The following is a 12,157-nucleotide window of genomic DNA, read 5'->3' as shown; positions in this document are numbered from 1 at the left end:
CTGGTATAGGCCCTTCAGTGTAGTTATGACATAAATGAATGACAACTAACAGCAACTGCACCAGTAGTACCATTGGGAAAAACTTAGGCCTCAAATCACTTCCTAGTTTTGACAAATATATTTGGGAAGGTGGGCTCCATTCTCTGGAGCAGTGAACAGAGATGGATGGTCTCCAGCTTTCACTATGTATAGGATAGGAGGAATCATCCAAGAGAAGCAGATATGATGGAGAAGAACATGCCAGGCTTATTTACTTTTTTTGTCAGGACTATTAAATTATAAATTAAAAAGAATTTATAAATAAATAATAAATTATAATTAAATTAAAGTTCAAGGAAATGCTATAGATGTAGTTTACTTTCATTTTAACAAAGCATTGTACAAAGTCTCTTATTCTATTCCTGTGGGAAAAGTTAGAGAAATATAGTCAAGACAATAGTATGGTTAGATGAATTCAAAATTGGTTAAGTGGCCAGACTCAAAAGAAAGTGAGTCAAATAACATGTTAATTTGAAATTTTCTAATGGAATGCCCCAGGGATCCTGCTTTGCTTTGTACTATTAAACATTTTTATTCACAACTTAGGAAATGCACATATAGCATACATACCAATCTGTAAAATATAGGAGACTGGTGTAATAGCAAATAGGTCATATGCTCAAGGATTCAAAAAAGATTTTAACACACTAGAATAATGGACTGAAACTAATTAAATGAAATGTAATAGTGGAAAAAATGTAAAATCCTACATTTGGTTTCAAAAAATCAACTTCACAAAGATGAGATGGGAGAAGTATGGCTGGATAATGGTTGTTCTGAAAAAAAAAATGGAAGGGGGTCAGTACTGATTTGTGGGGTACTACAAGGGAAATGAGTCAATATTGTGATTCACCACCCTAAAAAAGTCAATTAATCCAAAATTGCATTTTTAAAAAGCAGTGTCTGGGAAGAGGGAGGCCATTATCTCTTTTAAACTCAACCCTGGTCAGACAATATTATGTGCTTATTTCTGGCTGCTATACTTTCTCTCATTCTATTCCTGTGGGAAAAGTTAGAGGAATACAATTTAGACAATAGTATGATTAGATGAATTCAAATTCCATGTTAATTTGGAAGTTTCTAATGCAACTTTCAATTGAAACATGGGTGAGTTAGAAAGCACTCAAAAGAGGGTAATAAAGATGGTGGAGGATTTTAAGAGTATGATATCAGGCTTAGCTGAAAGTAATAAGTGTCTGAAGGCTGTCATTTGACAAAGGGATTAGACTTGCTCCTCCCAGAGGGCAGCACTTGAAGTAATGGATCAAAGATACAGAGAAACAGATTTAGGTTTGATGTAAGGAAAAAACTCCTTAATCATTATAAAATGGCTTGCCTGGGGAAAATGGAAGTTCTTCATTCCTTACCTTCCTTACTGTAAGCAAAGGCTGGCACATTATAAAGGGGATTCCTGTTCTGGGACAAGTTATTAACTTCTGAAATTCCTTCTACCTCTGAGTTACTGTAATTGTGTGACAATAAATCCATTCTCCATCTAAAGTGAAATGTCACAGCTTGAACAGCCCTTAGAGATCAACTGTTCCAAACTTCTCATTTTTTTTTAGGGAAGAAACTGAAGTCCTGGAAAGTCAATGACTTTAGGGAGTTAGTAGCAGAAGTAGGACAAGCCAACTGCATTCTCTGTTCAGTGCTTTCTCAGATCCTCCTGACTTCAGGGCCAGTCTCTATCCACTGTGCCACCTCACTGCCCCTAAAGGCAATAGGGTTAAGTGACTTGTCCAAGATCACATAGCTAGGTAATTATTAAGTATCTGAGGCCATATTTGAACTCAAGTTCAGTGCTTTCTGTCACACTTTATGTCACAGTTGATCTGATGCCATAGGGTCAATGATCCCACTATGATGCCATAGTGGAAAATGGGTAAAGAAAAGGACCCATAATATATGAACCCCCCCCAAAATTCTTGTCCCATTAATTACATGGCACTAGGAGAGCTGAAAAAAATGTCCCTGTATTTAAATCCCTGGGTCTAGATGGGAATGGTGGCATATGCTTATAATCCCTGCTGCTGGAGAGCCTGAGACTGGTGGATCACTGGAAGTGATCAGAAGTTCTGAACTGCAGTAGGGTAAAGCCAATGTCTGTTAATACAACTGGTAATAGACTCCAGGAGTGTGTGTGTGGGGGGGCTCAAGGCTGACTAAAGAAGCAGCAAATCAGCCCAGGCTTGAAAATAGAAGAGGTAAAAGCTTTGATGCCAATTGGCAGTAGGATTGAGTCCATTAATGGCTACTGCTTTTCCAGCCTGGGCAAAAGGAAAAGTTGTTGTTTAGTTGTTTCAGTCATTTCTTGTTCTTTGGGGTTTTCATGGTAAAGATATTGAAGTAGTTTGCCAATTCCTTCTCTAGCTCATTTTTTATAAATGAGAAAACTGAGTCAAACAGGGTTAAGTGGGGCAGCTAGGTAGCACAGTAGATAGAGCACTGGCCCTGGAGTCAGGACAACCCGAGTTCAAATTCAGCCTCAGACACTTAATAATTACCTAGCTGTGTGACCTTGGGCAAGTCACTTAAACCCAATGTCTTGCAAAAAAAGGGTTAAGTGACTTGCCCAAGGTCACACAGCTAGTGCATGTCTGAGATCAGATTTTTTTTTTAGGTTTTTGCAAGGCAAATGGGGTTAAGTGGCTTGCCCAAGGCCACACAGCTAGGTAATTATTAAGTGTCTGAGACCGGATTTGAACCCAGGTACTCCTGACTCCAAGGCTGGTGCTTTATCCACTACACCACCTAGCCGCCCCTGTGAGATCAGATTTGAACTCACTTGAGTGTTCCTGACTCCAAACTTGACACTCAATCCACTGCACCACCTAACTGTCCAAAGATAGGGTATCCATCTCAAAAATACAGAACCAAAAAAACCAAAAATTCCTGTGTTCAATCACCCATTATATAGATTCAGCTACAGCTATTACTTAATAACTCATTCCTCCAGTCATATAACAGCCAGGGAGAGAATCTCATAAAAGCTGTACAGACAGAGAAGAAACATCAACTAGAAGGAACACACATTCTATCCATTTTTTTGTTTCAGGGAGCAAATGAAATTTTTGGAATAATGAAAGAATGCAGACATGGTGGAGAGGATAGAGGGATGACCTCAGAGTTAAAAAAGCATCAGTTCAGATCCTGCCTTGGACATATCTTGACCTAACAACAGAGGCAAAACAACTTTCCGTCATCCCAGACGACTCTCCAAGACTACATGTTGAAGAACAGTTGCTGGTATAGGCATTGACAGAGGAAATTTTCTTGCTAGGAGTTCTTTAGATAAATGACATCACGAGTGATTATCAGAAGAAGAAAAAAAAGACAATCTGTCATAAAGAAGATTCCTTACAGAAAGGAGAGTTATTGCATGGACCCTCCTACTCCCCACTTCTATAGCCCCTGTCCTGATGAAGTCTAACCTGAACAGTTAGAATAATTTCCTAATTGGTTTCATTTTTGCATTCCTCCAGATCTTGTACTGGTATCTAAAAATGATTTCTTTCTTCATCTCACCTCCAAAATCAGGTGCCATTTTTTCCAAAAAGCTTTCCTTATATCTCCATTATCTCTTCAAGTACCTTGTATTTACTTGGCTGTATATAAATAGTATTTTTCTAGGATTGTAAGCTCCTTAAAAGCAAATGGGAAAAAAAAGAAGAAAAAAATAAAATAAAAAAATAAAAAAAAGCAAATGGGGTTTCACTTTTATTTTTCTATCCTGAGCTTAGTTGAATTGAATTAGAATAGGTAACTTTCTAGCTTCAAAATTCCATGAATCTAGATCTCTATGACTTGACCTTAGAAGGTGTGAAACATGTTACTCTTGCAGAGGACTGGACAATTAGCCCTGGGATGTTCTGCTTATTGAGGTAGTTCAGTGGCATAGTAGCTGGAGTGCTGGAAGATCTGAGTTCAAATATTGCATAAGATACATAATAGCTGTGTCACTCTGAGCAAGTCACTTTCTTTTGTCTGCCTCATTTTCCTCAACTGTCAAACTGGAATAATAATAGCACCTGTCTCTCAGGGCTGTTGTAGGAATCAAATTAGACAATATTGTAAAACACTTAGCAAAATACCTGGAAGATAGAAGAGTTGATACTTTAAAAATGCTTGTCTCCTGTTAAGGACGATGCCATCTACATCCAGATGAAAAACTATGGCATCTGAATGTGGAGCAAAGCATGCTATGTTCACTTTTTAAAACTTCTTGTATGTTTTTCTTTCTTATAGTTTTCCCCTCCCTTAGTTCTAATTCCTCTTTCACAACATGACTAATATGGAATTGTGGAAATCATGGTAAATATGATTGTACATGTAAAACCTATGTCATATTGTTCACTGCCATAGGGAGGGGGGAACAGAAGGAAGGATGGGAGAAAAATGTGAAACCCATAAACTTAAAAATGAATATTGAAAACTACCTTTGAATGTGATTAAAAAAATAAAATAAAATAATTTTTAAAAATGCTTTTCTTGACACCACTACCATCACCATCACCACCATGGCAACTCACATGGCCAAGCCTGCTTTTAGAAGTACATGATGGGGCAGCTAGGTGGCATAGTGGATAGAGCACCTATTGGAGTCAGGAGTACCTGGGTTCAAATCTGACCTCAGACACTTAATAATTACCTAGCTGTGTGGCCTTGGGCAAGCCACTTAACCCCATTGCCTTGAAAAAAAAATCTAAAAAAAAAAAGAAGTACATGATGATGTGGAATTGAGGGATCTCCCTTGCCACTTCAGAATATGTGCACCAATACTGTGATTGTTTCCTGTCAGTTTACTGGGCAGTGACAGAAACCATTTATCTTGATTGCTAAACTGGAGCTGAATATGCAGACAAAAGGCCCTGACCAGCTGACTTAATCTGCCTTTTTCCTGGTGGCAAATAAGGTGAAGGACGATTGGCAACCACAGAACCTTGTGAGTTTCAAATGGCCATTAGAGCAGTAGGAGCTCTAGCTGCTTTAGCCCTGAGGAGCAACAGGCAGTGGATCCACCAAGAAGCCAAAGGCCCATGACCTGCAAGCAATGCAGTGACTAATGCTTTGGCTCTGTTGGACCCACAAGTAAACTTCATGGTGGGAGGAATGTTTGTAACAGCCTTAACGTTTGATTTGCATCTCCTAGGGATCAGAGTAGCAGAGGGAATGGTGTGCCCTCATTTCAGGGGATGTGCTTGTACTTCCAGTCTTTCTATATTTTCTCAGTAAATATCCCTTTGTTATAAAAAAACAAGTAATCAATTATTTATGGTAAAGATGAACTATGAACTGGTTAAATTGATACTGGAATACTAATCAGTGGTATTGATAGTAAGAAAATGTTGTCACTGGATACTTTATATTGGAGAGAACATATTAAATGGAAACTAGAACTAAAAACTCCTTAGGGTTATCCCTTGAATCCTATGGAGGAAATGTAGTTGTCCTCTAGGATCCCAGCTTGTCAATGCAAATGGAAATTGGGATTAGCATCCTTGGAGTTTTATAAAGATTACATTAATTAGTAATTAGACTGAGTTTCATTTTAACAATTGTCCAACAACCTTAAATAAGTCACAGTTTCTTCCTCTGTAAAATGAAATGGCAGTTAAGCTAGATGAGCTGTAAAAATCCTTTCAGGTCTAAGGATGTAATGGCAATGAATGAAGTATGTGTACTAGGCAGTGGCTAAGACAAATATACCTATAAATACAATATAAATTGGAATGTTTTAGAGATATAAAGTTCTAGGAAAGCAGATGAGGGAGAGAATACTTCAGGTTGAGAATCAGTCAAGGTTTCATGGAAGAGGGGACATTTAAGCCAGTAAAACCAGTCATATGTTCATTAACCAGCTCACTTTCTCCATTTCTAAATGAGGCTGTGCTAAAATCCTGCTCAAAGAATTATCATTGAGTTGAACTATTTATTGGACAAATTGAACTTGTCCAGAAACTACATTAGATCATCAGACATTTATTTGCCTCTGGGTTTCTTCCTTATTTGACTGTAAATGAAAAACCTATTTGGCACTATTTGTAATGCTCATTTGCACATGGTAGGTAGAGAACAAACACAATTTAGATGAAGCCATTCAATGTGTAACAGTTTTGAAGATGACACATAGCTGGGAGGGGTGAGTGATTAAGACACTGGATGACAGAATAGGGAGATGTGGCTTAATAATAGTTTATGTGAAAGAAACTTGGAGGGTTGAATTTACTATGTGTTAGAAATGAGTCATCAGTATGACAAGGCAGGCAAAAACCTAATGTGATCTCAATATGAAGTAATAAACATTGAGTATCTAGAAGGAGGGAGGAAGTAGTCCTAGTGTCTTCTAATTTGGCCCCAACCCATCTGGAACAGTGAATTCAGCTACAGACACCATATTTGAAGAAATTTCAGCCAAAATGGCTGCTACCTGGGGCGGCTAGGTGGCGTAGTGGATAAAGCACCGGCCCTGGAGTCAGGAGTACCTGGGTTCAAATCTGCTCTTAATAATTACCTAGCTGTGTGGCCTTGGGCAAGCCACTTAACCCCGTTTGCCTTACAAAAAAACCCCCCAAAATGGCTGCTACTCAAGGAGGAATAGCACCACAACAAATAATGATAAAGAAATCCAATGAGAAGATATAGTCAGTAACTACTTATACCCCAGATGTAATTGGATTTACAGTGGAACTACTCAAAAAATCAGCAAGAAGCTCATAGGAAATAGCAGGGAGATCATCAGCCAAGCTGATGCCAGCATAGTCAAAAGATCCTATAGTCAGCCAACAAGACCAGAGATAGGCTAGAAACAAAATAGGCTAAAGGGCTCTGTGTCCTGGTGAAGCAAGAGCAGAAGGCTCCCCTGAGATAACCCTGGGTGATCCAAAAGCATGTTATTCCCAACATATGCAAAGATATATCAGTTTTCTATGGAAAGGGAAATAGTTTATGACCAAGGAAGAGATAGAGAACATCATTCAAAACAAACTAGATAATTTTGACTACATTAAATTAAAAAGCTTTTAAACAGACAAAACCACTGTAACCAAGATCAAAAGAAATGTAGTAAATTGGGAAACAGTTTTTGCAACTAGTATTTCTGAGAAAGGACTCATTTCTAAAATATACAGAGAACTGAGTCAAATTTTCTAAAAAAACAAGCCATTCCCCAATTGACAAATGGTATTCTCCATTGCAATTTACAGCTGAGGAAATCAAAGCAATACATAGTCATATGAAAAATTGCTCCAAATCATTACTCATTAGAGAAATGCAAATTAAAACACCTCTGAGATACCACCTCATACCTCTCAGACTGGCCAATATAACCAGAAAGGACAATGAACAATGTTGGAAGGCATGCAGGAAATCTGGGACACTAACACATTGTTGGTGGAGTTGTGAACTCATCCAACCTTTCTGGAGAGCAGTTTGGGATTATGCCCAAAGGACAACAAAAAATTTCATACCCTTTGACCCAGCAATACTACTACTGGGTCTATACCCTGAAGAAATGATTTTTAAAAAGGGTAAAATCATCACTTGTACAAAAATATTTATAGCAGCTCTGTTTGTAGTGGCAAAAAATTGGAAATTAAGTGAATGTCCTTCAATTGGAGAATGACTTAACAAACTGTGGTATAGGGGTGTCTAGGTGGCGCAGTGGATAGAGCATTGGCCTTGGAGTCAGGAGTACCTGAGATCAAATCCAGCCTCAGACACTTAATAATTACTTAGTTGTGTGGCCTTGGGCAAGCCACTGCCTTGAAAAATCTAAAAAAAAAAAAGGAACAAACTGTGGTATATGTATGTATGTCATGGAACACTATTGTTCTATTAGAAACCAGGAGGGATGGGAATTCAGGGAAGCCTGGAGGGATTTGCATGAATTGATGCTGAGTGAGATGAGCAGAACCAGAAAAACATTGTATACCCTAACAGCAACATGGGGGTGATGATCAACCTTGATGGACTTGCTCATCCCTTCAGTGCAACAACAAGGGACAATTTTGAGCTATCTGCAATGGAGAATACCATCTGTATCCAGAGAAAGAATTATGGACTTTGAACAAAGATTAAAGACTATTACCATCAAATTAGAAAAAAAAAGAGCATTATATTATTATGTAATTTTACTATCTCATACTTTATTTTTCTTCCTTAAGGATATGATTTCTCTGTCATCACATGCAACTGAGATCATTGTATTCCATGGAACCAATGTAAAGACTAACAGAATACCTTCTGTGGGGGGGGGGGAAGCAAGAATGGGGGAAAAATTGTAAAACTCAAATAAAATCTTTCTTTTAAAAAAAGATATATATATCAGTTTTGACTATGCCATTGTGTGGGTGCATTTTGTTTGACTATACTTATTTGATACAGGGATTTTTTTTCCCCTCTAGGTTTTTAATTAAGGAGTCTGAATGGGAAGAGAATTAGCAAAAGTCTCAAGAAAAAAGGTCATTCAAACATTTTTTTAAAAGGCACAGAAGAGAACAGGAGAAAATTCAGAAAGAAGCACATACTATCAGGACAGATAAAATTAATGTGTGATATGCGTTATAGGCCCTTCTTTTGTACCAATGTAGAGATAGTGTGAACCTGGTTCTGGGAGAAGACATCTCAAATTCTTCTATCATAGAGATGGGAGCAGCTTCTTTACCTTGGCTGTTTAGCCAGAACATACTTTGCTAAAATTACTAGCCTGTGACAGCCTGAGCCTTTTTCAGCAGTGCCCAAGGGTCGATGTCTTCCAGACTGAGGTCTGTGATGGAAATGACTGCCTCTCCATCGCTCCCCACCCCTCCACCTTTAGGTCCCATGGATTAAAAATCAGGCTCGGGTTTTTGAGTTTTTTGCTTGTCCTTTTTAGTTGTAGGTGCAGCTGGTATAGTCTTCTGACCTTGAAGTTCAAGTCATGGCAACTTTGGAGCTAACATTCCAGGATGGGTGTTGTTGCCAGCCCAGCAGGGAAGTTTTAAGAAGCCACAACACCACAACACAAGCCCAGGGAGGCTTTGGATTTGAAACTGGGTAGGATTGGACTATGCAGGAACTGAGTTAGACTGTTCATTTAATTCCCCTCTCTTCTTAAAGACTTGATTTTATGGAATTATACCTACCCCAGGTGTCGGAGGGAATATCCGTATACTTGCTGTTGTTATACCTCTGATTGTTAAATGGCTAAACGTAACCAGGATCCATGAAACTCCTTAGGAGAGATAACAATCAGTAGAAGCTCAAACAAATGATAGAGGCTAAACACCCCCAAATTCCTTTAGAGCATTGTGAAAATCACAAGAGGGGGGTGAAATCGGGGACATGCTAGTAATGTTTAACAACCAACTCTCTGGAAAAGAAATGTACCCATAACATACTTAGAAGTTTAATATGCACTATTAAAAATTTTCCAGAACTTTCTTAAGTTTTGGCAATCAGCAAAATAAGAAATCAATTTATAGTATTTCTCAATTTCTAAGATGTGAATGCTCATACTGAAATTTTAACAATTGGCTCTCCAGGGTTAGTTCAATCAGCACTCCCCCAAGTCAAATATAAGAAGCTTGGTCATCAGGTAATGAGGACCAAGGTAAATGCTGTTACACTTTAAAAAACAAGAATTTATGACAGGGAGATTCAAAGTTTCATATCATTTGTGGGTGTTCAGTATATATGGAAATGTTCTCTTTTGCTGTTTAGTTTCAGAATAAAATATAAAATTAATTTTAAAAAAGAGCAATGTTGACAGAGCAGATCAAGTATCCAAGAGGACAACCATGTCAGTGAAGAAAAATTTTCATGTCATATAAGGAATTAAGGAGGTAAAGATGGGTGTTGTGGGGAGGAGAAGGTTAACTTCAAATACCTAAAAGTTTTTCATATGGAAAAAGATAAAAACTGCTTTGTATAGTCTCTGAAGACAGAATATGTGGAATATTCACAGTAAGGTAAATTCAGCTTCAAGATAAAGAAAACTTTTACTTATTTTTTTTACGGAAAATTAAATAAGTCACATAAGGTAGTGAACTTTCTAGGTGCAGGATATGTTCAAGTAAAATGTAGATGAATGACCACCAATATGGGTTGTTCCTGATGAAATCTAGTTTTGAGTGGAAGGTTGGACTAGATTATATGTAAGGTTTCTTCCCAGGTGTGAGACTTTATGATTCTAAGCACTTTAAAAATATTTTCAGTCTCTGACATAATGATCTTTGCTTTTCCCTACTATGTAGATGAGAATAAATTTTGGTGTATAGGATCCAATTTCAGAAAGTTAAATATATGTAGAACACATGAAACATTTCTATTTCTCCTATTACTGGTTTGAAGAGGACTACTAATACTTAAGACTTAATTCAGTGGCCACTGAGAGTAAAAATCAATGACATCATTCTGGCAACAACTGACATCTGGTCAGCCATTTAAAATACTTTCTGCAGTCTGAGCAGTAGCCATTTTTCTCATTCCCCAATGACTTGGAGGACACAGAGTGACCTCTATCAAGAATATATTTAGAATTCCTCAGTAACTCAAGGGGCTTAACTCAGTGCTTCTTTTAATTCATGAAGATATCATTTCTTTCTAGTATTTTAATTAATTTGAACTGTTCCTGAGTTCTATTTGAAATAGTTTATGAAGAATTAGATTTGTAATCAGAAAATTAATTATATAAATAACAATAGTCAACAAGAACTATCCAGATACACAGAATCAAAGGATGTCATGGAAGGCCCCATAGTTCACCTTTGGCAGAAGCCCTTTTTGTCTCCCCGCCCAGTCCTTGAAGGTACAGTGTTAGTCTCCATCTAATTTGAAGCCCTCATTTTGAAGATGTTGCTCAGAGACTATTCCCAAAATGTTTTATTTTGTGTTTTTGTTTTGCCTAAGAACCAAGAAAGTGGTTGGAACTGGTACTTGAATTCAAATCATCTATTTGATTCATTTATAATACCAACATTAAAACATGACTTCTGTGTGAAGGCATTGCACTTGACTTTGTGGATACAAAGAAACTTAAATTAACCCTACTTTCTAGGACCATACAATTAAATGGGAAGGCTATGAACACAAATATTTATGGGAGAGTTAGATAAATGCAATGTAGAAATACAGTCAAATTACTAAAAGAAATATGAGGAGGGAGAGAATACGCAGACCCTGTGTTTATGTGCTAGAGAGAAAAGATGGTATGGGTCAGGGAAGATTTCATGGAGAAAGTGGCACCTGCATTGGACCTTGAAAGAAGAAAAGCACATCAACATAGAGAGTGGGGAAAGTCCCTTCCAGGCATGGTGGATACCATTAGGAAAGGCATGGAGATGAGAAAGATCAGAATGAAAATGAGGGATGGAAAATAGTCCAATTTGACTGGGTTAGAGAATAAATGAAGAGAAGTCATGTGATATATATATATATATATATATGTATATGTATATGTATATGTATATATGATAGGACACTATAGTGGTTCCTTGATACTCATTGTTAATTTGTTTTGGAACTCTTGAAGAATAATGAAATTGACAAATAGGGAATGAATTTTATCCAAAAGAAATGACGTGGGGCAGCTAGGTGGAGCAGTGAATAGAGCACCGGCCTTGGAGTCAGGAGTACCTGGGTTCAAATCTGACCTCAGACACTTGATAATTACCTAGCCGTGTGGCCTTGGGCAAGCCACTTAACTCCATTGCCTTGAAAAATCTAAAAAAAAAAAAGAAATGATGTAATTAGAAATAATTCATTTAAGTTCATTTAAGAACTTACACATTTTACTGAGCTATTAAGTACCGAGGTTTTTTCCTAATAAAAAACCTTAAAACTAAATAGACATGGATAAAAAAATCAATTAATTACATAAAAATAAAATTTCATTTCATTTTACCTGTAATGAGAGTAGTCCTGGCATAATGGGTTGATGTTTGCCCTTTGCTCTCTTTTTTTTTTTGTAAGGCAATGGGGTTAAGCGACTTGCCCAAGTTCACACGGCTAGGCAATTATTAAGTGACTGAGGCTGGATTTGAACTCAGGTACTCCTGACTCCAAGGCCAGTGTGCTATCCACTGCACCACCTAGCTGCCCCTGCCCTTCACTCTCAAAGAGAATCATGACATCTTGGAGG

This window comes from Macrotis lagotis, chromosome 1 (assembly GCF_037893015.1).
Source record: "Macrotis lagotis isolate mMagLag1 chromosome 1, bilby.v1.9.chrom.fasta, whole genome shotgun sequence".
Lineage (NCBI taxonomy): Eukaryota > Metazoa > Chordata > Mammalia > Peramelemorphia > Peramelidae > Macrotis > Macrotis lagotis.
Note: the sequence above shows the minus strand (reverse complement) of the source record.